This window comes from Bos indicus, chromosome 15, assembly GCF_029378745.1.
Source record: "Bos indicus isolate NIAB-ARS_2022 breed Sahiwal x Tharparkar chromosome 15, NIAB-ARS_B.indTharparkar_mat_pri_1.0, whole genome shotgun sequence".
In the NCBI taxonomy this organism is placed as follows: domain Eukaryota; kingdom Metazoa; phylum Chordata; class Mammalia; order Artiodactyla; family Bovidae; genus Bos; species Bos indicus.
Genome location: NC_091774.1, coordinates 70,734,422 through 70,762,085, shown reverse-complemented (window position 1 = coordinate 70,762,085; position 27,664 = coordinate 70,734,422).

Sequence of the window (27,664 nt, the reverse complement as noted above, 5' to 3'; positions counted from 1 at the left end):
CTGTTCTGTGGTTTTACCGGCTTGCTAGTTCAGTCCTCTGAATTTAAGTTTCATTTAGTAAAACAGGAAATGAGAAAAGTAATATGTCTCACTTTAGAGCTTGTAAGAATGAAAGTCATGTGAAAATCATAAACACAGAGGCTTTGCTTGGGAAGATCTCCTGGAGAAGGAAATGTTAGTCCACTCCAGTATTCTTGTCTGGAAAATCCTATGGACAGAAATGCATGGCAGACTATAGCTCATGGAGTCAACAGAGAGTAGGCAAGGCTTAGTGACTGAACACCAACAACAACATAACACCAACTAATAATCTGTTTTCCTTCCTTTCTACACTAACTTACAAGGAACCTCATGAGAAGCTATGGTTCTCACATAACTTCAAATAAGGAATTGCTTCAACTGAACTTCTTCAAATGGGATTTCCTTAAATATAAGCAAACCTCTTCTTTTCAGCTGCTTTGATATTTTAAAGTTCAATTATTACCAGGAATTCTGTGAATTGACAGTCGTGATCCCTCCCTGGCATTCCAGATGGCTCTCTGTCAACTATATAAAGCAATTCCTAATTGGATAATTGATCTATAGTCACTTCAAAGGGACACAATAATTGTCTTCACCTCACCCTAGACATTTCACACATCTGATACATTTTCAAGAGACTAAAAGAAAAATATTAATTGCCATGAAATTCTAAATTTTAACCAATATATCTCACATCTACTTACCTATACATGAACATACCCTCATAAATCATAATGCATAGTGCCCAGGAAATGAAATACCAGATTGTTTAAAAGCCACCACTTTATCTTTTAAAGTAGGGTTTTTGACAAGTTAATAATGTCTCTGACATTTTCTCTCTCTTTACTTTTCAATGTTGAAGTCATTTCTTGTCAATATATTTTATCCCCTCAAGCACAGTTCATGAGTGAATATTTTCAAAGAATCTGTTAATTTTCTATGTTGCAGATTGCTCAAACTACCACACAACTGCACTCATCTCACACAGTAGCAAATTAATGCTCACAATTCTCCAAGAGAGACTTCAATAGTTTATGAACTGAGAAATTACAGATGTTCAAGCTGGATTTAGAAAAGGCAGAGGAACCAGAGATCAAATTACTGACACCCACTGGATCATAGAAAAAGCAAGAGTTCCAGAAAAAAAAAACATCTATTTCTGTTTCATTGACTAAAGCCTTTGACTGTGAGGATCACAACAAACTGTGGAAAATTCTTAAAGAGATAGGAATACCAGACCACCTGACCTGCCTCCTGAGAAATCTGTGTGCATATCAAGAAGCAATAGTTAGACCTGGACATGGAACAACAGGCTGGTTCCAATTTGGAAAGGAGTACATAAAGGCTATGTATTTTCACCTTACTTATTTAACTTATATGCAGAGTACATCATGTGAAATGCTAGACTGGATGAAGCACAAGCTCGAATCAAGACTGCCAGGAGAAATATCAAAAACCTCAGATACGCAGATGACACCACCCATATGACAAAAAGCAAAAAGGAACTAAAGAGCCTCTTGATGAAAGTGAAAGAGGAGAGTAAAAAAACTGGCTTAAAACTCAGTATTAAAAAAAACTAAGATCAAGGCATCTGGTCCCATCACTTCATGGCAAATAAATGGGGAAACAATGGAAACAGTGACAGAGTTTATTTTGGGGGGCTCCAAAATCACTGTAGATGGTGACTGCAGCCATGAAATTAAAAGATGCTTGCTCCTTGGAAGAAAATATATGACCAACCTATTAATGTTGGTTAATGTCATTAATATATGACAGCATATTAAAAAGCAGAGACATTACTTTATCCACAAAAGTCCCTTCTAGCAAAGCTATTGTTTTTCCAGTGGTCATATATGGATGTAAGAGTTGGGCCATAAAGAAAGCTGAGCAATGAAAAATTGATCTTTAGAACTGTGGTGTTGGAGAAGATTCTTGAGAGTCCTTTGGACTGCAAGGAGATCAAACTAGTCCATCCTAAAGGAAATAAGTTCTGAATATTCATTAGAAGGACTGATGCTGAAGCTCCAATCCTTTGGCCACTTGATGAAAAGAACTGACTCATTGGAAAAGATCCTGATGCTGGGAAAGATTGAAGGCAGGAAGAGAAGGGGACTACAGAGGATGAGATGGCTGGATTGCACCAACTCAATGGATATGAGTTTGAGCAAGCTTCTGCAGTTGGTGATGGACAGGGAAGCCTGGCATGATGCAGTCCACGCCGTCCCATAGAGTGGGCATGTCTGAGTGACTGAACTGAACTGATGTTGCAGATTAGTTTGTTCTTCATTCCCATAACCGTACATTCCATACTTTCTTTCCCTAATACGTGGTTGGGTATTCTGTTTCCCAAATGTACTGGAGTATCTTGTTCTGATATCAGGTCTCTTACTCTTCTGCTCCCTTCCTCTCCTTTTTCCTGCTTGCCTCACAGATCCCTTCTTTTCTTCACTATCATATCCTCAAACCCTACTATGAAAGTGAAGAGAAAAGGGGCTTCTCTGGTGGCTTAGTTGGTAAAGAGTCTGCCGGCAATGCAGGAGACCCAGGTTCAGGTCAGGAAGATACCCTGGAGAAGAGAATGCTTACCCACTCCATTATTCTTGCCTGAAGAATTCCATGGACATAGGAGCCCGGTGGGCTACAGTCCATGGGGTTGCAAAGAGTTGGACACAATTGACACTCTATGCTGTATTGTGTCTCCTGTGAATGGAGTCCAATAATCAGCTTGATATTTTGCCTGCTATTTCACTATAAAATGAACTAGCTCTCTAGGCACTTCGGGGCTTCCCTGGTGGCTCAGATGGTAAAGAATCCTGTTGCAATAAAGGAGACCCAGGTTCAACCCCTAGGTAGGGATGATCCCCTGGAGAAGAGAGTGGGTTCTCACTCTTTCCTGGAGGATTACATGAACAGAGGAGCCTGCACCCCATGGGATTCCAAACAGCCAGACACGACTGGGCCATTAACACTCATACACTTACCACTTTGTCCTTTCACTCCAGAACAGCCAGTATTTATACCAGAGTACTGTTATCTCTGTGCTAGTCCCATATATCTTTTCTATATTAGCTTTGTACTCCTGTAGTAGCAAATTACTAGAAACTCAGAAACTTAAAAACAAACAAACACACACACACGTGGATGCTCTCAAGCTTTCTGTGTGTCATGAGTTTGGACATAGTGAGCTATACCCACTTCTTAGATTCCATAGACTGAATCAGGGTGCTGTCAATGCTGACATTCTCATCTGAGGGTCAGAATACTCTTCCAGTCTCAATAGTTATTGAATTGCCTTGCAGATGTACAAGCTTTCTCGCCCCCCCCCACCCCCCGGCTTTTTATGGGGGCTCCATTGAGCTTCTAGTGGCTCCTCCTGAGAAGTTCATAGCTATTTGCTTTCTTCCTCAAGGCTGGAGGCAGTATCTCTCTCTCTGACTTCTGCCCTCAGAAGAAGAAAACTCTGCTTATAAGGGGTTCACTGGATTAGCTCAGGACCACTAAAGAACTCTCCAAAAGTGTGAGGTCATTTGAAGGAATTCAACAACATCTACAGAATCCTTCCACAGCAACACCTTGCTCAGCATTAAATGGAAGAGAGGGTGAGAATCCTGAAAAGCCGTCTTTAAAACTCTGCCCGCCTCATCACCCAAGTAAGTTCTTCACAATCCTCAAGGCTCGTCTCAAGCCTCATCTACCCCCTGCTTCTTTCTTCAGATTCCTTCTCTCTGTTATAAATGCCTAGGCTGTATTTATTATTTATTTATTTATCTTAGTAGTCATCAGTATACATAAAATGTGCTTTTAATTGTCTGGGAGAATGTGGCCCACCCAACTATCCATCTACAGAGGCAAACACACATGTAAAGAGACATACTCTCCTAATTTCAATTTTAATGTACTTGAAGGTACAGAAACTTTTTTATAAGATTTCTTTTACCTAAAACAAATTCCTTGACTATTAGATACCACATATCTTATCAAGAAGAACTCAGCATCTAATATAGTGTTAAACTTACAGCAGGAGGTGCTAACCTTTATTGAAAGGAAGGAGGTGCTCTGAACTACTACTTAGCCTGAAAGCTCAATTCACAGGCAGCAGAACTGGAAGCCACCAGTGTAGGATACTGTTGTTATTTAGTCGCTAAGTTGAGTCTTGTTCTTTTGCAACACCATGGATTGTACCCCTTCAGGTTCCTCTGTGCATAGGACTTCCCAGGCAAGAATACTGGAACGGGTTGTGATTTCCTTCTTCAGGGGATCTTCCCAACCCTGGGATGGAATCCATGTCTCCTGCTTCATGGGCAGGCAGATTCTTTACCACTGAGCCTCTAGGGAAGTCTGCTGCTGCTGCTGCTAAGTCGCTTTAGTCATGTCCGAGTCTGTGTGACCCCATGGACGGCAGCCCACCAGGCTCCCCTGTCCCTGGGATTCTCCAGGCAAGAACACTGGAGTAGGTTGCTATTTCCTTCTCCAATGCATGAAAGTGAAAAGTGAAAGTGAAGTCGCTCAGTCGTGTCCGACTTTTAGCGACCCCATGGACTGCAGCCTACCAGGCTCCCCTGTCCATGGGATTTTCCAGGCAAGAGTACTAGAGTGGGGTGCCGTTGCCTTCTCCGAGGGAAGTCTATGAGTAGGATATTAGTGGAGCTCAATCATGAACTGAATTGCATTGGAGACAATCAGGGGTACTTCCTAATTGTCTTTTTTCCAAATATTTCCACAGATCCAAGTAGTAAAGCATTTTACTTGATAAGTACAGATTCCAACCATGTTCATGTAAGAAACAATCTTCCGAAAAGGTTGAGAAGTCCCATGCTCCTTCTTTCTTGTTCCTGAAGGAACACTTGAAGCCTAATGCATCTACAAATTATGTCTTCACTTCGGAAGGGGAAGGGAAAATAGGATGAGGAAACAGTTTTAGAAGAGAATTTTTTTTTGTATTTTGGAATGTCAAAATCCATAGGCTATCTATTATGCATGAAGACTGTTGAAATGGAAACCAACTTCTTTTCTCAGTGAAGGCAAACATATTTTCTAACATATTTTCATCAGATTAGTTAGTTAAGTCACTCAGTCGTGTCTGACTCTTTGCGACCCCATGGACTGCAGCCCACCAGGCTCCTCCGTCCATGGGATTCTCCAGGCAAGAGTACTGGAGTGGGGTGCCATTTTCATCAGATTGTGTGATAGCAAAAACTAGAATTTAATATTTGGTGGGGAATACACATTTTTACATGTCTGTATTGCTAAACACATGCCTGTGTAATGCTCCCCTCAATTTTATTAATAAATGTTCAGATTTCTCTTTTTTGAGAGATTTATTTTTTTCAGTGCAGCTATGGTTATGATGGAACAGTGCCTGGCATTACTGTGATTAAACTTGATACATTAAAGTATTGATGAATTAAAAGCACAGTAGAATTCTTGGTGGGTGTGAACTGATGAGTAATATTCATTAAAGGTAAAATGGGCCCATTATTTCTGTACTATAAATAAACTTTCATATTATGAATTACAGAGATAAAGACAGTGTATGCTGTAGTGACACATTAGTCAAAGACTCAGAATGAGTGAACTAGGTACAGTCATTTCTTTTAGAAAAGAGGAAGGAGAAGGAGGAGAAAGAGAAGGGGAAAAAAAGTAAACTCTTCACAGCTGATTACCTCAATTTCCCCAGGTACGGATAATTCATATATTTTTGAGTTGGTGATATCTTATTCTATAGCTCAAGAACTGGATTTAAAGTGAAATGTTGCTATAGCTAAAATTCAATTCTAAACAGATATTCAATTTGATATTTAATTTAAACTAAAATATTAGAAAACTGCCTATTCTAGCCCAGCCACAGAACAAAGGGAAATTAGCAAAACGTACTTTGACTGGCTCCTTCTGCGGTGAATACTCCATATTAGCCAATTTGGGGGAAATAAATTCACTGTTTCTTGAGACAAAACACCTCTTTGTTCTAGCAAGTAGAGGCAGGTGATAGAAGGATCAGTTGTTGTGAGTGATAACTGCATTGTTGAGTTGTATTCTATTTTACTTTGGCATGAAGTACCAGCCCAAGGACAGTCTCTAGAGCATCTAAGGACATTAGTCAGAAAAATGACCTTTGAGAATGTCCTGTCCTGTGATCTGAGCATCCTGTAGGAAGAGAATACCGACTAGACTCTTGGTATGTACATGTATTTCAGATATATTATTATTGCTGTTGTTTTAGTCACTAAGGCATATCCAACTGTTTTGTGACCTCATGGACTGCAGCCCGCCAGGCTCTGTCCATGGGATTTCCAAGGCAAACATACTGGAGTGGGTTACCATTTCCATCTGCAGAGGTTCTTCCCGACCTGGGGATCAGAACCCGTATCTCTTGCATCACAGGTAGATTCTTTACCGCTGAGTCACTAGGGAAGCCCTTTGAATATATTATATAGAACAGTTTTAAAATGTAAAAAGCTTTGCTTCAAACTTTAAACTATTACTTCAGAATGTGAAAAGATAAGGATTAAACCCTTGTCTTTTAAACCCTTGTCTTTTACGGCTCCTGCACTGGCGGGTGGATTCTTTAACACTGGGGCCCCCTGGGCCACATCTACATGATTTATCACTACTTTACCCTGTGGCAATGTACACATGTCAGTGCTACTCAAGAGACGGAATATTTGGTTTCACCCTTAAGACTGAACAAAAAATGTCTGTACATAAAGGCTATAGCATCACGGACAAAGGGAATAGCGTAGGCAAAGAAGCAAAAGCCAGGCAGTAGCAAAAGTGTAGCGTAAAAGAGACATTTAGCCCATGCATCTTTTTATACATTTTCTATAGGAGCACTTTATTTTCTCCTCTGAGGTCTTGAGTGTTGTCATATTTATACCAGATGAACCCCGGGTATGATTCAGCTCCTGGCAGAGCCTTGATTTATTGGGCCACCTTTGAGCATGTTACAGTTAGAGTTGCCGAATCTCTCTCTTAAGGACTAGAACTAGGAAATGTGGACATTAGTATTGGAGAATGGTGACACACCAGAAACCATATCTGATGAGGGGGAAAAAAAGGACTACAGGTTTATGCCGCTATTTTGTCTTCATTTACAAAGAACAGTATATTCCTTCCAACATCATTTCCGTTTAGTAGCATGGCACCGAGTATTTATTCTGGCCATGTAGCTCTATTAGGTTTACTGCAGAGATGTTTTCAAGATTCCTATGGTGCCTTTTTTGGCTATCCTAGGAGGATAGTGAAAATGATAGTCCATACAATCATGGCAAAGACAGTGTGAGTGAATAAAAAAAAATCAACTCAGTCCTTTCCATTTTCTCTGCACTATCTTAGTGTCATGTCATGAATATTTAATCACACGTCACTGGTGCACGGAAATAGCAAGGTGATATGAACTAGGATAAAAATGGATACTAACATGATGGGCAATAATTCTGTTTTTATGCACTTTATAAAGCTGCATATACAGGTACGAAATTCCATAAAAAATGTCAATACTGACTTGATATATTCAGTAACTGATATTCCATTTGAGGCTGGAATTCACCATGTTTTCATATTAGAGAGAAATAATACTAATCCAAAACAATTTAACATGGATGGAAAACACTACAAATCAAAGTTGTGAAGAAATGATAGCATTTTATGTATATTAAAAAAAAGGGAATTGTGGAATTACAGCAGAGATTTGAATGGACTGTAATGAATCTCAGTGGCTGAAAGCTGATTCAAAATAAATGGAGGTAATTAACAGATTGGAAATCTGCAAGCAACAGGTAATTGGATTATCAACGGATAATTTGTTTCCATGGACGTTTTTACTATCTGCACATCTGCAATATTTCATTCTTGTCGTTTTGTGCTCTGAAAGAATGTCCTCAAAACTCAGTTAATCCCTGTATGATCTCTGTAATTAAGTTATTTTGAAGAGATGGGTACTGCATTTTTATTCTCAAACAGCAACCACAGCCCTCATTTTAATTACAAATGACACTTGATTTCCGGTGCTTTTGTACTGATCTTTTGAGAATACTGAGTCTTTTTCCCTCTCCAAGGAGGACAAAGTGAAAGTCGCTCAGTTCAGTTCAGTTCAGTTGCTCAGTCCTGTCTGACTTTGTGACCCCATGAATCGCAGCACGCCAGGCCTCCCTGTCCATGACCAACTCCCAGAGTTCACTCAGACTCATGTCCATCGAGTCATTGATGCCATCCAGCCATCTCATCCTCTGTCGTCCCCTTCTCCTCCTGCCCCCAATCCCTCCCAGCATCAGAGACTTTTCCAATGAGTCAACTCTTCATATGAGGTGGCCAAAGTACTGAAATTTCAGCTTTAGCATCATTCCTTCCAAAGAAATCCCAGGGCTGATCTCCTTTAGAATGGACTGGTTGGATCTCCTTGCAGTCCAAGGGACTCTCAAGAGTCTTCTCCAACACCACAGTTCAAAAGCATCAATTCTTTGGCGCTCAGCCTTCTTCACAGTCCAACTCTCACATCCATACATGACCACTGGAAAAACCATAGCCTTGACTAGACGGACCTTTGTTGGCAAAGGAATGTCTCTGCTTTTCAATATGCTTTCTAGGTTGGTCGTAACTTTCCTTCCAAGGAATAAGCGTCTTGGAATTTCATGGCTGCAGTCACCATGGCTGCAGTGATTTTGGAGGCCAAAAAAATAAAGTCTGACACTGTTTCCACTGTTTCCCCAACTATTTCCCATGAAGTGATAGGACCAGATGCCATGATCTTCGTTTTCTGAATGTTGAGTTTTAAGCCAACTTTTTCACTCTCCTCTTCACCTTCATCAAGAGGCTTTTTCGTTCCTCTTCACTTTCTGCCATAAGGGTGGTGTCATCTGCTATCTGAGGTTATTGAGATTTCTCCCGGCAATCTTAATTCCAGCTTGTGCTTCTTCCAGCCCAGCATTTCTCATGATGTGCTTTGCATAGAAGTTAAATAAGCAGGATGACAATATATAGCCTTGACATACTCCTTTTCCTATTTGGAACCAGTCTGTTGTTCCATGTCCAGTTCTAACTGTTGCTTCCTGACCTGTATATAGGTTTCTCAAGAGGCAGGTCAGGTGGTCTGGTATTCCCATCTCTTTCAGAATTTTCCACAGTTTATTGTGATCCACACAGTCATAGGCTTTGGCATAGTAAATAAAGCAGAAGTAGATGTTTTTCTGGAACTCCCTTGCTTTTTCGATGATCCAACGGATGTTGGCAATTTGATCTGTGGTTCCTCTGCCTTTTCTAAATCCAGCTTGAACATCCGGAAGTTCACGGTTCATGTATGCTGAAGCCTGGCTTGGAGAATTTTGAGCATTACTTTACTAGTGTGTGAGATGAGTGCAATTGTGTGGTAGTTTGAGTATTCTTTGGCACTGCATTTCTTTGGGATTGGGATGAAAACTGACCTTTTTCAGTCCTGTGGCCACTGCTGAGTTTTCCACATTTGCTGGCATATTGAGTGCAGCACTTTCACAGCATCATCTTTCAGGATCTGAAATAGCTCAATTGGAATTCCATCACCTCCACTAGCTTTGTTTGTAGTGTTGCTTTCTAAGGCCCACTTGATTTCACATTCCAGGGTATCTGGCTCTAGGTGAGTGATCACACCATCGTGATTATCTGGGTCGCTCAGTTGTGTCCAACTCTGACCCAATGGACTATACAGTCCTTGAATTCTCCAGGTCAGAATACTGGAGTGGGTAGTCTTTCACTTCTCCCAGGGATCTTCTCAATCCAGTGGTCAAACCCAGGTCTCCCATATTGCAGGGGGATTATTTGCCAGCTGAGTCACAAGGGAAGCCCAAGAATACTGAAGTGGGTAGTCTATCCCTTCTCCATAGGATCTCCCCATCCCAGGAATCAAACTGGGGTCTCCTGCATTGTACGTGAATTGTTTACCAACTGAGTTATCAGGGAAGCCATAAGGAGCTCAAAGCCAAGTTTAATAAATTCGATCTTTTAAAAGTTGACCATTAATTTCTGTTGTTTGTGCCATGGCAATTCAAATTTGAAACTTGAAAGTTTCAAATTGAAAGTTTTACCATAATTTGAAAATTAGGAGAGTGCAATGATAGCCTCCCCATGTTACCTGTTTAGTTCTTTGTAGTTTTGTTAAATTTATGACAGAGTGAAGTCCCTCCCTCTCTAAGATGGAAAACCACTTCCCTACATTGGTGGGAAGATAAGTTGACAGTCTTCAATATTGTGAAAATTTTTGCAACATTTATGGCCTGTAGCAAAATTTCAAACCTAGAAAATACACACAATAAAACCAAAACTACTAACCTATCAAGTCCAAAATTATAGAAATGAGAAACAAGCATTATGAGAGGGGGTTTTATGTGTGACAGAGAGAAACATTATTTACAATTCTAAGGTTTGATTCCCAGACACAAGTTTTCTGTGAACACATTCTAGGACCAGACACTCTGGCTTCCTATCCCACTCCTTCTCTTATTAGATGTATTTTCTAAACATCTTGATTCAGTGTCTTTATCTTTATTTTTGAGTGGGATTTAATAGTAATCTCAAAATGCTAGATCTGTAGAAACAATTGAAAGAATAATTAACGGCATTAGAGCAATGTATCCTAGCACATGGTTATCTCTATTAGCACTTATTATTGTTATTAATAATTGCAATATTATTAATCATGCTTTTAAAAGGAAATCAACCCTGAGTATTCATTGTAAAGACTGATGCTGAAGCTGAAGCTTTAATACTTTGCTCCCCTGATGTGATGAGCTGTCTCACTGGATGCTCCCTTGATGCTGGGAAGGACTGAAGGCAGAAGAATGGGGTGGTGACAGACTATGAGATGGTTGGATGGCATCACCAACTCAATGGATACGAGTCTGAGCAAACTTCGCCAGACAGGGAAGGACAGGGAAGTCTGCTGTGCCTCAGTCGATGGGGTCACTAAGAGATAGACACAATTTACCAACTGAACAACAATAAATCACTGTTGGAATTTATTATTGTTTATAAACAGAATGGCCATGGAATGTGTGAACTCATAGTCAAATTAAACGGGGAATGTCAACCAGCGTTCAGATGTTGCTGTGATACTAAGTATTGTGATGTTTTAATACTGGCAAACTATAAAAAGAATGAATACTTTGATCAAGTTCAATGGCCTTTGGGATTAAACCAAAGACCAAAGATATTTGAATATCATACAAATAAGACTTTATTTAAATATTACATACTTGTTTCAAAATTATTAATTTATGTAAGAATCATACTAAGTTTTTAAATACAGCAGTTGCTGCTAAGTCACTTCAGTCGTGTCCGACTCTGTGGGATCCCATAGACTGCAGCCCACTAGGCTCCCCCATCCCTGGGATTCTCCAGGCAAGAACACTGGAGTGGGTTGCCATTTCCTTCTCCAGTGCATGAAAATGAAAGGTAAAAGTGAAGTCGCTCAGTCTTGTCCAACTCTTCGCGACCCCATGGACTGCAGCCTACCAGGCTTCACTGTCCATGGGATTTTCCAGGCAAGAGTACTGGAGTGGGGTGCCATCACCTTCTCTGAAATACAGCAGTAGAACACTTTAAAATAACTTGGTATCAAGTTTGTTTATTTACCTTTTTGGTTCATGAAATGTACTTAAAATTTCCAGAAGTTTTAAATGTTAGAAAATTCAAATAGTGGAAAAGAAGTTGAACTACTACATTTATAAAAGTCTTTGAGCCTTTTTAATAGATAAGGAAATTTGACTAGTTAAGCAGTGAAAGTCCCCCTAAAATAATGGTCAACATTTCCTGCTTTTTGTACAACAGAATATAGTAAAATAAGTCCTAGATTTTAAAACTTTTTGAAATTTTAATATTTAAAACTAATGAAACTGCAGAATAATCTTTTCATGGGGGAAAAAGTCTTCAGGGGAATATATGTAACTGTGTGTGTGTGTGTGTATGTGTCATATTTAACAATCATTATCATCTTCAAACTACTTGGATTGCTTATGTCATCAAAGTCTTTCTGCTCTTTTTTTAGATTACAATTTTTTTTTCTGAAATTTTAAACTAATTGGAAGGTCTATCAGCATTTAGGTTATTATATCTGGGGATCATGAACTGGATATTAAAAAGGCTTAATATGTTGAGATTTGGAGGAAAGGGATAATATATATGTCTTCAGTGTACTCCAGAGTCTCAGAAGACAAATTTCTTAGATAGGATTCAAGAGAACCACTGGTGGACATAGCTTTCTTGCTCAGGCAAGATCCTAGGAATAGAGGAGGTCAGTGACTATAAAGTTACACTATATTTTTAAGAAAAAACAGTTGTCATGTGAGAATGAGGGAGTTTCGACCATGCTAAACTTTCTACTGTGTCTTTCTGTTTTATAAAACAAAAGACATTTCTATAAAACCTTCAATTTCTCACATGATCTGTCATTGTTTTTGCTCTGTTCTTCTCTAGATTTTTAATAAATTCCTTTGTAATTGGGATTTTCAGGATTTCTGGCCTCAGTTATTAACTAGGTGAAATCAAGAATGGCAGGAGCTAGCACTTAATGGAACACAGGCACTTTACTTTCTTCAGTTTGTGACCCTTCAATAACTCAGTTATCTTGGCATAATTATCCCCATTCTAAAGGTTAAAAATAAAGCAACCAAGAATCTGATATGACTAAGGTCACACAGTTAGTAATTAGGCTGGATATCAAACTCAGGTCTTAGGCTAAAGTTCATACTGTTTCTAAAAATGGCAAAAGAAAATAAAATCTAAGAATAAAGTCAGATTTGTTTCCGACCAGAAGATTTACATTTCAGTCTTCTTTGAGCCTCTATTTTAATTTTCTAACAGACTATCTCCATTTAAATTTTATAATTTAGTTTATCATGAGAAATCTATTTGCTTATCTCTGAAAGGTATATTATCATGTTCTATGTCCTTTAGGTTGAATATTTCATTTATTTACATGTCATTTTTCTTCTTAATTTATTTTTGTGTATATTATATCTCACTTTGTTTTTTGCCATATGGTATTAAATACTGCAAGAACCCTTCTTAATCATTTTCAGAAATATGTACAATCAATGCTCATAGTCACAGTTTTTGGTTTCCTGGGAACAGTAATGTTAATGTCAAGTGTATGTGCTTTTTCCTTTTAGGATCTGTTTAATGACTCTATCTTCAGGTAATCTATGACTTTTGAATGCAAACCAAAGACAATTGCTTTGCCTCACACCACTATAACAATCCTTTCAGCCAGAAGAGGCCAATGGGAGAACCCAAATTCATCATGTTTGCATTGATTGGATGTGAGTCTAAATTACTGTACTGGAAATGTCTACACTGTCTTGAAATTTTTTTTTTTCCCTATTGGCATTTAAGTAGTACAACTGTTTTCTCAGTGTATCACCAACATGTCTGGGGAGAGAGGAGATTACAGCTACCTTTCCCATTGCTTACTTGGTACCAGATATTTTGTTAAATATATAACGAGCATTTTTTTCACTATGTTATGGCTTTGAATTAGTTTGGAGGTACTTACTGGTGTTTTCTTTTAAGCAAAAATTTTATCCTAATGCTAAAAAGACCTATTAAAATGCGAAAAAGGTGTGTCTGATGGTGGTTTCCTTAAAAGGGTCATTGTATTTCCACTATTACTTCTGTAGAATTCCTGAGAATTAGAGGAGATAAAATCAGAGAGGGAGTGGGGGATTTCATTGACAGGAAGTGACTTGGGTAGCACTTGGGACCCTTAGATATTTAGAAGATTGGAAAATTGTCAACAGGGTTTCCATTTATTGCAAGTAACTTTCTAGAAAGACTACCTCCTAGAGGGACAGCAAGAGTGCTGAGGCTGTGTTCAGGCTTTGCAGCAAGGACGGAACTGTTAAAATCTCAATAGGGGATAACGGTTGATTAATCACAAAGCTAACCAGGGACCTCTCACAGCAATCTAATGATTTGCACTAGCTTTTCTCCCCATTTAGCCCTGACTGTGGTTATAATGAGGGGCTCTGACAGCCACATGTTATGATGGATTCACCGTATTCTGTGTGGAGACACTCTGCCCATCATTTTTGCGCTCTGTCTCCCTCTGGCATTCATTCTTTTATTTCAAAACATTTCATTTAGGGACTACTGTATGTCAAACACCTTGACATCTTTATAGACACTGCTCAACTTACTACAGATCATTTCTCCATGTGTTACCTTAGACATAAAAATTAACATTAAAACATTCTCACTTCTAAGACTTGTGCCATAGAGACAGAATATTTTGTTGAGGCCATTTCTATAAGCAGTTTCTTTATTAAAAAAAAATAAAAATGGAAAAGGCTTAGAATTGACCTTAGAATTTTTTATTGAGACAGGGCTCAGTAAATAAAAATTAACTATTAATATCCTCTTTCACAAATGAAGAAGTTGGCTTTATTGGTTAAGATAAAATCAGATCAATATTATGTAATAATCTAAATAGCAAAAGAACTTGAAAAAGAATAGTTAAATGTATGTGTGTGGTAAGTTGTGTCTGACTCTTTGTGACACTATGAACTGTAGCCCACCAGGCTCCTCTGTCCACTGAGACTCTACAGGCAAGAACACTGGAATTGGTTGCTGTTCCCTCTTCCAGGTGATCCTCTTGACCCAGGATTCAAACCTACATCTCTATGTCTTCTGCATTGGCAGGCAAGTTCTTTACCACTAGCACCACCCAGGAATCCCAGACAAATGTATATGTATAGCTAAATATTGTGTTGTACACCTGAAACGAACACAACATTCTTAATCAACTCTGCTGCTGCTGCTAAGTCGCTTCACTCATGTCCGACTCTGTGCGACTCCATAGACCACAGCCCACCAGGCTCCCCCATCCCTGGGATTCTCCAGGCAAGAACACTGAAGTGGGTTGCCATTTCCTTCTCCAATGCGTGAAAGTGAAAAGTGAAAGTGGCTCAGTCATGTCTGACTCTATTGCGACCCCATGAACTGCAGCCTACAAGGTTCCTCCATCCATGGGATTTTCCAGGCAAGAGTACTGGAGTGGGTTGCCATTGCCCTCTCCATAATCAACTTTACTCCAATATAAAATATTTTTTTTAAAGGAATTGTCTTCTTTAGTTGATATGGATGCTAAATGTTAAAGATGAGAATAGTTCCATCAAATATCTGGGATTTTAATAGCTAAATAAAATATTTTAGGTTTCAGTGAGAGAGAGATAATGCAAATTATTTGATTCTAAAATATTAGCTTCTCTGTTCTTTAATTTTTATGAAGGCTAACATCTTAAGGTTGTGAAGATTTTTGTAAATGGCTTAACCACAACTTCTAATGAGGGCTGTAAAACCAATTGAAATTGAGTCTTGTTTTGGAATTAAGAGATAGAGTTTCTTTTTCTAGGGACACACAATTTACAACACTCAAATAACTTCTTTCTGAGCGAATTCAAGTCTTTCCTTTCACAAGGGTATTGTTAATTCTATGGTAAATGTTTAATAAACCAACTGAATGATTATCTAAGTCTTTTGCAGCATACCTTCATATTTTCATGCCTGTACTCAGCCATAATTTGTAAAATGGTAGAAATTAAGTTAAAAGTGGGTTGTGAATGTATTTATATCTATCTGCAATGGCACCCCACTCCAGTACTCTTGCCTGGAGAATCCCATGGACGGAGGAGACTGGTGGGCTGAAGTCCATGGGGTCGCTGAGGGTCGGACATGACTGAGTGACTTCACTTTCACTTGTATATCTAGCTTAGCAATTTGTCAGAAAAGGAGCCATTTCAATTTATAAGCTGGCTGATTCATCCAATAAAAGAAATGTTTAGATTGTGAAAATCGGTTTTGAACATGTAGAAAAAGTAAGCAATTTATAATCCTGGTCTTGATTTGTTAAAATAATGAAGAGGATGCAAAGCATACAGCATCACTGTTGTCTTTATGGCAGAACATGGCAGTTCTGTAGAAAATTCCCCATTCACTCAGACTGCTTTTACTTTTACTCCCTCTCTTTCTTACCATGAGTCCTTTTTATGTTCAGTTGCTTTGAGTTCAGCCTCCCAGAAGTATCTGTCAAAGTATTTAATGATTTTTGATATCACCGATGGCTTACTTGAGTTCCTGCATAGGGGTAAGACCTGAACTTCAAGTCTAAAGAACACTTTTGGACAAATGCAAGATGTTTTCTTGTATTTCTTGGAACACTCCTTCAAATAAAACGTGGGATTTGATAGACACATAGATCCTGTAAGAGAAAAATAAACCGATTTGTTGTAATTTTCCCTGCTTCCAAAAGATATTGTTTTTGCAGGAAGAAAGAGATGGAAATACTGCTACAGGTATTGAAAACAGGTATTAAGATAGATCAGGACTAAGAAAAAAAGTTTTTTTTTTTGTCTGTCAAAGCCGTCTAGTGTTGCCAAGTTGTTTTGTAGCTGGTGTTCAAGAGGCACTGCTGCTGCTGCTAAGTCACGTCAGTCGTGTCCGACTCTGTGTGACCCCATAGACGGTGGCCCGCCAGGCTCCAGGGCCCCCTTTTTCAAAGGCTCAGGAGAAAGAAATCAGCAGTGCAACATGTAAAGAACATAGGAAGAAGGTAATGATGAGAAAAGATTTGTGTTGCTCTTCAAATCAAAGAGAAATTTTAAAATATTAATAAAAAGGCTTCCTGGAAAACTGAACCTTATTAATACTAACAGGTTGACATAATAATTTAGTGTTCTTTTTCTATTTCCTTTGCAATTATGAAAAAGAAAACATCTTAATGATTAAGGTGATACAGTTTACATTTTTTAAACTTCTGTCTTGTGTGCATTTACTTTCAAATTTAGTTTATTACAAAGATGTATCAATTTACTCTTGTCTGATATAACAGGTGCAGAGATCACTAGAATATGTGTAGCCTATTTGAATCATATGGGGAGATTACTGATATACTTGTTTACAGAGAAAAAGTATTTTTCATCTCAATAGTATATATTTAGACAGCCAGTCTACAGTAAGATATATATTATTGCCTCTTTCTTACAAACATAGAGAAAAATCATTTGTTCTTTTACATTCTCTTGACACTAACCAAGAATATGTACATCACATTCTTTAAAGAATGATTTTCAGAAAATGGTATAAATATGGACCTCATACAGAGATAAACATGTGATAAACATTAACTCATTATTAGCAAGGAAACTGAAAGATGTTACAACTAGTTCAAAAGAGAATGCGAAGAGCACACCCATTTATAAATCAGGAATATTAAAATTCAGGTGAAGGGGACTTTGCACCACAACCACGGGTAGTCTAGGGGTTAAGAATCCACCTCCCAATGTGAGGGACATATTTTCAATCCCTGGTAGGGAAGCTAAAATCACACATGCCTGCTGGCAACTAAGTTTGCATACCGCACCTACTAAGCCTGCGTGCTGCAACTACAGAGACGCCCGCATGCCCCAGCCAGGAACCCACACGCCACAACTGAAACCCAGTGCATCCATAAACAAATAAATACATAAGTAAAGTGAAAGTGAGGGCAAACTGGCTTCTAACATAGTAGGGGATGGAAGGCGATTAAAGTTTTACCAGATGAAATTTATTTTCATGTCTACAGATCAGTAATTCTGATTTGCATTGCCATGATTACCTATAAATTAAAGAGTTATCTACACTTTAAAGATATGGTGACTATAAACAATGGAATACTACTCCACCATAAAAAATGCAAATAATGCCACTCACAGCAGCATGGAGAGACCTAGAGTTTATCAAACTAAGTGAAGTAAGTCAGAAAGAGAAGGATAAGTACCAGAAGGATATCATGTATATGTGAAAGCTAAAATATGACACAAATGAAATTACCTGTAAAACACAAACAGACTCAGATACTGAAAACAAATTCTGGTTACCATAGTGGGGAAGAAGTAGGGAGGAATAAATTATGAGGTTGGGATTAGCAGACACACTACTCTACATAAAGTAGGTGAACAAGGTCTTACTGTACAGCACAGTATATTGTAATAAACTATAATGGAAAAGAATTTGAAAAATTATATATATATATCTCTCACTGAATCACTTTGCTGAACATCAGAGGCTAACACAATATTGTAAATCAACTATCTTTCAATAAAAAATAAATTTAAAATTTGCCTATGACTTGTAAACAGTTCAGAGTCAGTGAAAGATTGGAATCAGATAAACAGGAAAGGTATGTGGTTTAAAAATACCTAGTTTTCCACTGCAAAAATCCAGCGGTCTTTTATACTTATTCCAAATGACTTTACAGACTATGAAGTTCTGGTTGATATGTTGGCTACTACTATGATGATTTTCTGCATAGTTGTATCTCATATTTGTTCTAGCTAGTTATTGAGCTTTCCTGGGAAAAGAACTGTGCTTTGAATTATTTTTTGTCTTCTTGTTATTCCAAATAAAGGAAAGCTAGTTCTTAAATCACTGGTGTGCGGGGAGCTGGCATATTGCATATTGAGTGCAGCACTTTCCACAGCATCATCTTTCAGGATCTGGAATAGCTCAACTGGAATTCTATCACTGCCGGAAGCCAGCGTGAGGAACTCCGCCCATGACAAAGGTCATGAGGAAGGAGGCTCGGCGTAGCAAAGGCGGGATCGAGCCTCAGGAGTCCCCCATCTACCCCCAAAACCAGAGTCTGCCTACTTTCTGCTTTGTGCCTTCATCTACACCTCTGACTTTACGGGGGGCTGTCCCCCACTACCTCTCTGAAAAACGAGTTAGCTTACAGCTCCAGTTAATAATTCCTGGGTGTGACAGTGTTTCAACCTACAAACTCCTTTGGAAGTCCTCTAGCCTGCCTGATTAGGTTTTTCCGGCCACATGTGATTGCTCAGAGCCTCCCAACTGTGAGAGGCAGGAGATGTTCTAAACTGTCTAAATACAGATTCCTTTGAGCAGTTAAAAGATTGATTAGAAATTGTATTGGTGAAGGGATTTTCACTTGTCGGGCCAATGTTTGCTGCTAAGTTTCCATATCCCTTACCTGCTGTGTCCCTGGCAGTGTATTGATTAATATAATTGGTGTAAGTAGTAGCTTTAATGTTTGTAACCTGGGACCCTTGAGTTAATTCTTTTTCTTGTTATAGCCCACCACACCTTTGCTCTGTAGGAATGCAACTTTATCTAATGCTTTTTGGAGGCTGGCGCCTGCCTTTAGAATAATCACCTTTAGAGAAAAATAAGTTTCTTAAAATGTTAACAGGCCTCTGGGCCAGAAGATGATGCAAATCACCTAAACTTTTGCATATGATAAGTTTGCAGGAAGAAAGCCTGGCTTACTGCATGACTCTACCCCTTCCCCCATTATCCTCTATGCATAGCTTAAGGTATAAAAACTACTTTGGAAAATAAAGTGCAGGCCTTGCTCACCGAAACTTGGTCTCACCATGTCATACTTTCTCTTACCTTCTGGCTGAATTATTCAGCCTCTTTTCTCCACTGAATTTCCTCACTGAGCTATCCTTATTCCATTACTCTTTATATCCTTAATTAAAGTTTAATTAAGCAGTTGTTTCCTGATCCTCGCCGACGCCGTCCCCGCTTCGAATTCCCTGGATCCACCGGGGCTGGACCCCGGCACTGGTGGAATGAAATTATAATATTGGCTGTTACTGGTCAGTCAAAATGAAAATTTTATCTTCACGGCATGTTGTCCAATATCACACAGTACAAGATGCTCTTGGAAGTCTAAAGAAGAAAGATGGTTGTTCTGTTGGACATAATTGTTCAGTTAATAGCAATACTCTCAGTATTGCTTCATGTCTTAAATTTATAGATTTTTATTGATGAGAGCTCTTCTGGATCCAGCTTAGCCTATGCAACCAAAAAATAAAAAGTGTGTGTGGTGGGGAGGGGGGGAGGACTTTAAAAAACAAATGTATATTCAAATCCAACTTTATTGCTTTTCACCTTTGGAATTGTGTGACCAGAGAGAGATAATTCACTTTTCTAAGGCTCAGTATTCTTATTCTTTAAATTGAGATAATAATAGCCCAAGATTGTTATGAAGATTGTATAACAAATATAAAAAGCTTAGCCTAGTGAGAAATGCATAAATATGATTTTTGTTTTTTCCCCTCTCCTTCTATTTTAATTTAAACAAATAAGAAAAGATATCAAAAGAAAGTCTCAAACTCTGCTGAACATTATTTTAGACCTGAAATTAGCCTGAATAGTCATAAAAAGGATTTTTTAAGAAATGCATGAATCTTTTAAGTTTCAGAGACTACTTTTAACTTAAAAGCTTAAAATGTATTTTAAGGTTGGGATAACTTTTAAAAGCCAATATCTTGCTCCCTAATAATTAGAGAACAAGCTTATTTTATCAAAGGTCTTTCTCCTTTTTCAACTGTTAGAAGATAAAAATGTCTGACTGTTTGCAGGCCGTAAATATTTACTCTTTCATCCCATTCATTCTTTCTGTCTCTGTTTGTCTGTCTGTCCTTCAAATTAAAGGAATTTCACCACTGAATTAATAAAATAAGCTAGTTATTACATTTAAATTCTGGAACAAAAAATATTAGTGTTTAGACAGAACATTCAGTATATATACAAAGTAGGTCTAACACTATCATGGTCATTTCATGCAGAAAAATAGAAACTAAAAATCATTCTCTTGAAAGGTATAACTACATGGAAAGAAGGGGTATATGATATTTTCTTTGCCAGTCCAAAATGGGCAGATACACTTTCTCTGTTATATGCTCTCTCTCTTCATTTACGGTTTTGAGTGGGCCTTTCGGCGACCACAGAAATACGACAGAATGAGAGCTGCACACTTTAATGTAATTTTAAACCATGCTTATTTTCTCAAAAACATAGAGAAACAGCAACAAATTTCGCCCTCTTTGTATGCTGATAATTTTTATGGCAGCTACACAATTATTCTTTTTCCCTAAAAGCAACCTGCATCTGCTGAGTGGAAGCATTTGGAGCAACTTTAGTTAATGCACTATTAATTTGTCAATTATTTTGTCAGAACAGTTTTGTCACTTTATTGCCTCCTAGACAGTGCCTACTATTTAGAAGCAAACACAAGATAAACAAAAATAAACAAATATACCACGTCCTCTGAGGAGCGTCTGAATAATGAGAAACTAAATGCTGAAATCCCCATCGATGCCTAGAGATGCCTGGGCTTCTGGGGAGATTTTAAGGCTCATGCGAGATCATTGTACATGAGTCTTCAGTGAAGAACTTTTCAGAGGCTTAAAAAATCCCATCTAACTCTCATGTGAATAAAGTAAATCAAAGAGAGAAAAACAAATACCATATATTACCACATATATGTGGAAGCTGAAAAAATTGGTATAGGCAATTTTATTTACAAAGTAGAAATAGAGACATAGATGTAGAGAACGAATGTATGGATACCAAAGGAGAACGAGGCCGATGCGATGAGTTGGTTGATGGGGATTGATGCATATAAAGTGTTGATAGCATGCATAAAATAGATAACTAATGTGAAATTACTGTATAGCACAGGGCTTGCATGCCTGCTCAGTCGCATCCAACTCTTTGCAACCCCATGTGCTGTAGCCTACCAGGCTCCTCTGTCCATGGGATTTTACAGGCAAGAATACTGGAGTGGGTGGCCATTTTTTCCTCCAGGGAATCTTCCTGACCCTTGGATCAAACCCACATCTCCTGTGTCTCCCGATTTGACAGAATGATTCTTTACCACTGAGCCATCTGGGAAGTCCCGTGCTCTGTAGTGACTTAACCGGGAAGGAAATCCAAAAAGTGAGGGGATATATGTATATGTACACATATACATATTATATGATGTACTTAGTTGTAGAGTAGAAACTAACACAACATTGTAAAGTAACTATACTCCAGTAATTTTTTAAAGATAATTCCATTTTTAAAATCACCAATTAAAAAAAATTCCTTCTAAGATCCATTCACCAGAAAAGAAAAATTCTTTAAAATCTACTGCAGCTGAGTCTAATCCTTCAGGGACTGGAACTCAGAATACAATAGACTGTATCATGAGTATGTCAACATTTAGAAAACTCTTCTAGACAAACGGGAATAGCAAGGTGGTGGCCACATCCTAGAAAGTGAGAGAAAGAGAGCGAGCTAGTAACAGTCACGTGACCACCATTCTACATGATTTTGTTTTATGGACAACTCAGATGTAAACCAAAGCCTCCTTCCTTCTCATTAGTGATAATTAATAATTAATGGGGCAGGAGAGTAGTCAATCTTACAAGATTCCTTTCTCTCCTAAGAGATCTGAGTATAGGTTGTGTTTTCCCCGTAAAAATTTACTCACACTAAACTGTGTTAAATACAGAAAAAAAACAAACCCTACATTTCTGAATTAGTTACATCATATATCAGTAAAATATATAAAAAAGGTTAAGGTTAATTTCAGGGAAAGGGTAATTATATAAAATGGAGAAAACTTTGCATTATTTACTTTTTAAAAAGATGAAGTATAGTCTGGATATACACTGATTCAGAACAAAAACTCAGGACATGAGATGAACATGGATTTGGACTGTGAGTCCAGGTGTAGGGTCCAATTTTTTCAAAACTGAACTTTTCATTCTGACTCCTTCTTTACTCCTATTTCAGTGGGGTTTTTTAAATACTAAGTAAAGATTATTTCCCCCAATTGTTCCTACCAGATATTGTGAACCTTCTCTTAATACCTTCCATTCTGCTTTTAGCCTAACAACCACATAGGCTATTATTTCACCTCCCAAATATTGCTAGTTTGTTCTACTTCTTTTTTCTTCCGTACTCATCACACAAGTCTAAACTACCAATATCTCTAGTTGTATCCTGCAAAACCACTTGCAAATGGCCCCTCTGCCTTAGGCTTTGTTGTTCTTTTAATTATATCTCAACCAGGTAGCCAAAATGGTCTTAAAATCTGATTATGTCAATCCAAGTCACACTTAACTCTTCTCTCCCTGGCAAAAACCAACTACACACACACAAACACATACACACGATTCTTAGGAATTTTCTCTTAGGAGGAATTCTCAAATATGTCCCACTGTTTCTTAAATAATCATGTCTCTGTCTTTCCAGAGTCTGAAGTCACTGTATTTAAGCCCTCATACAAGGTAGCACGGTGGTAAAGAATCCACTTGCCAATGCAAGAGATAGAAGAGATGTGGGTTGGACCTTGGGTTGGGAAGATCTCCTGGAATAGGAAAAGGCAACCCGCTGCAGTATTCTTGCCTGGAAAATTCCATGTACAGAGGAGACTGGTGGCTATATTCCATGGGGTCGCAAAGAGTTCCACACAACTTAACCTCTAAGTAACAACAACTCCCTCTTAATCAATTGACAGTGAAAAAAAAAAAAATTTAAGCCAAACTTCTCAGCAAAAATCCAGAGACTCACTCTGATGAGGTGTTTAGTTTATTGTGGACTGAGTAGCTAGGTACAGTGTTTTCTTTGCTGAATCTATGTGATTTTCCAAATCAAAATGATGAACATTCAGGGAAAAGATGAGATGGATGCTACAATGACAACCCACCAATATGCACTAGAATTTTAATGTGCATGTGAAACCTCTGGGATGGTGTTAAAATGCAGATTCTGATATTGGGTGGGATCTGAGATTCCTTACCGGCTTCCCCGATAGCTTAGTTGATAAAGAATTCACCTGCAATGCAGAAGACCCTAGTTCAGGATTCCTGAGTCAGGAAGATTCCCTGGAGAAGGAATAGGCTACCCACTCCAGTATTCTTAGCTTTCCTTGTGGCTCAGCTGGTAAAGAATTACCCTGCAATGTGGGAGACCCGGGTTCAATCCCTGGATTGGGAAGATCCCCTTCAGAAGGGAAAGGCTACCCACTCCAGTATTCTGGCCTGGAGAATTCCATAGACTGTATAGTCCATGGGGTCACAGAGAGTCAGACACCATCGAGTGACTTTCACTGACACTCCTCAGGCTCCTCATCCTCAAACTCCTCATTTATGAGTGCTTTATGTGAATGCATGCGCCATTATATGGGCATATGTGCCAATACGACTGAAGCAACTTAGCAGCAGCAGCAGCAGCCAATAAGTTAAGTTCTTTTAACCTCTCATAGGGGACACTAGCAGCACATCATAAAGTAATAGTGGATTTTGCAACTATAAATGCAAATGAAAAATTTGCTAGATTGCCTTGAATGTTATGCAGCTGAGGATTATTGAAAATTCTTTGCCAATATGTAATAATAAAAATTAAAACATATTCTGTGTAATTTTCCTTGTTGGACTACTGTCTGTTGCTGCTATTGTAGAATATACTTAATCCTCCTTCCACTTGGCAGCATTCTTAGATATTCTGAGCACAGTTATGCTTTGTATCTATGTTTCATATTACATGGATACATTAATACAATAACCAATGTTGTCTGTGTACAAAAATCAACATTTATTCAACAAACAGCATTGTGCTTGGTGCTGGGAATACAAAACTGAATAAGACAAGCTCCAGGATTGAGGCAGGCAGAACCTAGTTTCAGAGAGAGACACTTACAGAGAAGTTGCAGCACAGCATGGTGGGTGATATGCTAGATACGTAAGATAAATGTGCTCAAAAGCACCAACTGTGAACTACATTTAAGTCAACAGATATAACAGGCAACAATTTCGAGTATCAGAAGTAGAACTGATAAAGAATAAGGTCCTACTGTAGAGCACAGAGAACTGTATTCAATCCTATGATAAACCATAAAGAAAAATAACATTTTCAAAAGGATGAATATATAAGTGTAACTGAACAACTTTGTTGCACAGCAGGAATTAAAAATTAACAAATTTTAACTGAACTATGCTCCAATAAAAAAGAAAGAAAAGCAAAGAAAATTATGGAGGTAAGTTTGCTGCACTTTTGTTTAATTATAGGTCAATTCAGGCAACATGGGTAATAGAATAATAAAGATGTAAGCCATTTTATTTAAATGTAGTCATTTTACATTTTATTCTCCATATTGTAAATATCAAGGACTAAAGTACCCTGTCAAGTATAAAAAAAAAGTTATCATTACCTATTAGCAGAAAAAAATTAGTTTGCACACGTGCATCTATGCATGGTCACTCAGTCTCTTTGGACTCTCTGTGACCCTTTGGACCAAAGCCCACCAGGCTCCTCTGTCCGTGGGATTCTCCAGGCAAGAATACTGGGGTTAGTTGTCATGCCCTCCTTCAAAGGGTTCTTCCCGACCCAGGGATCGAACCCATGTCTCATATCTGCTGCATTGGCAGATGGGTTCTTTGCCACTGAGCCACCTGGGAAGCCCTCATATGCATGCAACAAACTATAAAATTATCTGCAACATGAAAGTAATGCTCTGGTTTTCCTTTGTCCTATAAAGACCACCTTAAAGTTTTGGGTGGCTTATCTTCAGGATTATAAACACATTGATGGGAGAGAGAGTAATCAAGATAATAAATTGATACCAAAGAGTGTAATGTGGAAAAAGTTAGAAAACTAAGCATTAATAGCCCAGCTATAAGAAGTCCTGTGGAACAATATAATAACTGTTTTCCAACATTATAAAAGGAATTAAGCAAAGGACCATGTGGTATAATATAAGTGTAGACATAGAACTATTGTGCAATGCATTCATTTCAGCCAATAGAGAAATAAAAAATAAAGTTTCAAAAAATATAAAATCAACTGTCTTAACGATGCAGAGAATTCTTTCTCATTTGAGATGTTTGTCCACAGGAGTTAACACAAGGGGTGGGATTATGGGGGAGAAATTCAAACATCATATGGGTAATAATGAATTCCCACTCCTCCAACACTGAGAAATCCTGATTTTAAAATGAGACACTCTTAATTTGTACTTGGCTAAAGTTGCTAATGAAAACTAGGAATGGATTAAATGTTGAATACCATTCTGAGCTGCAGTCAACTATAGAGAAATAAAATTACACGACTGGTGACCCTCAGGTCTGTCACAGAAATGAGATGTCTATCTCAAGAGGCTATTATAGTCAGCAAAAAATTAAAATAATGACAATTAAAGGGTGGCTGGCTTCCCTAACTAGTGAAAGTTCAATATCTTCCAATTATATTGGTGGCAGAGTATGGTTGCAAAATATGACTCAGTAGCTATAGTGCAATACTGTAATGAGTCTTCTCATTTTGGCTCTATGCTGTAAGCTTGTAAATCTCTTGGGCATATGAAATATACCATTGCCAAAGGACAAGGAACTCTGTGTTTTTTACATGGTATAGGAAAGTGGCTTAGGGAAAAACAAAACATTCTAACAATTCAATTTATTTCAGCAATCATTTATTGCTGTTTATCCTGTGCCATTCTTCATGTTAGGTGCTAAAAATAAGACAAAGGTCAATAAGGCATGAATCTTGTCCTCAACATGATTGCTAATTTAGTGGGAGAGTAAAATATGTTAAAAATAATCTGTTCCAGAATGGAGAAAATGGGTTAATGGAACTATGCTAAAACACCACAGACATGGGTGGACAGGGGCTGTCAGATCTGCTGGTACGTGCTGATAGACTGATGACTGTAGGGAAGGAGAAGGTTGGGAATCTACAAGTAAGTTACATCTGAGCGGGGCCCTAAAAGTATATAATTTGTCAAGTTGAACCTCATAAATACTATAGAGCAAGTACTATGTTGCTGTTTTGTTGCTAAGTCATATCTGACTCTTGCTACCCCATGGACTATAGCCGGCCAGGCTCCTGTGTCCATGGGATTTTCTAGGCAAGAATGCTGGAGTAGGTTGTCATTTGCTTCTCCCGGTGATCTTCCTGACCCAGGGATTGAACCCATTTCTCCTGCACTGGCAGGTGGATTCTTTACCACTGAACTATCTGGGAAGCCCGGGAGTAGGTACTATTAACACAGCTAAAGCTAAATATATGAATGAAAGCATGGCATAGTTGGTGGGATTAGCATTAGATGTCTCTGATCAGAAAGATGAGATTAGATGATCATAAAGTAAAGCTTTAAGTCAGATATAATCACAACTAAAGGAGAATGGTTCCACCAGAGATCTTAAACTTATTCTCTCAATCTTACTTTTTTTTTAAATCCAGAGTGTAAAAAAAAAAAAAAAATCCAGAGTGTACTTGCTTCCCAGCAGGTTGATAATCATGACTATTTTTGGGCTACTACTTTTCTATACTGATTTATTAAAAGCAATTCTGCTCCTTTGAGATGCATAAAATTCTGCACCACTCAACTCCCTACCTACCCACCTAGTTGTGTTCACGTTATGTGTTGTAGATTCAGTCTGCACAATGTATCAAGAAACTCAGCACCTGTTCATGCTATCTGTCAGAGCACATATAACTGATTGAAGTCAAGTCTTATGGATAATAATCCTTTTAACATTTTGGCCTCTTGGTTTTCCTCATGTCCTGGCTGCCAAGGACCTTCTCATTTTTTTCACTTCAGTCACCTTCAAATGTCTACCTTTTAATTTGTTATCTATTGTTTTCCTTTGTTATCTAAATTTTACTCCTCCAGAGACGTTACTTTAAGTATTCTAACCTCTGACAACACAGCTCTCTATCCAGATGACAAGCTTGATCGTGTCTTTATTTTCACTTCCACTTGTGAGCACTTCTCCTTTCTTCTGTTTAAAGCTTCAGCTCTCAAACTTCTTCATTTCTAGTCTATCCAATAGAGACTGTTTGGCCT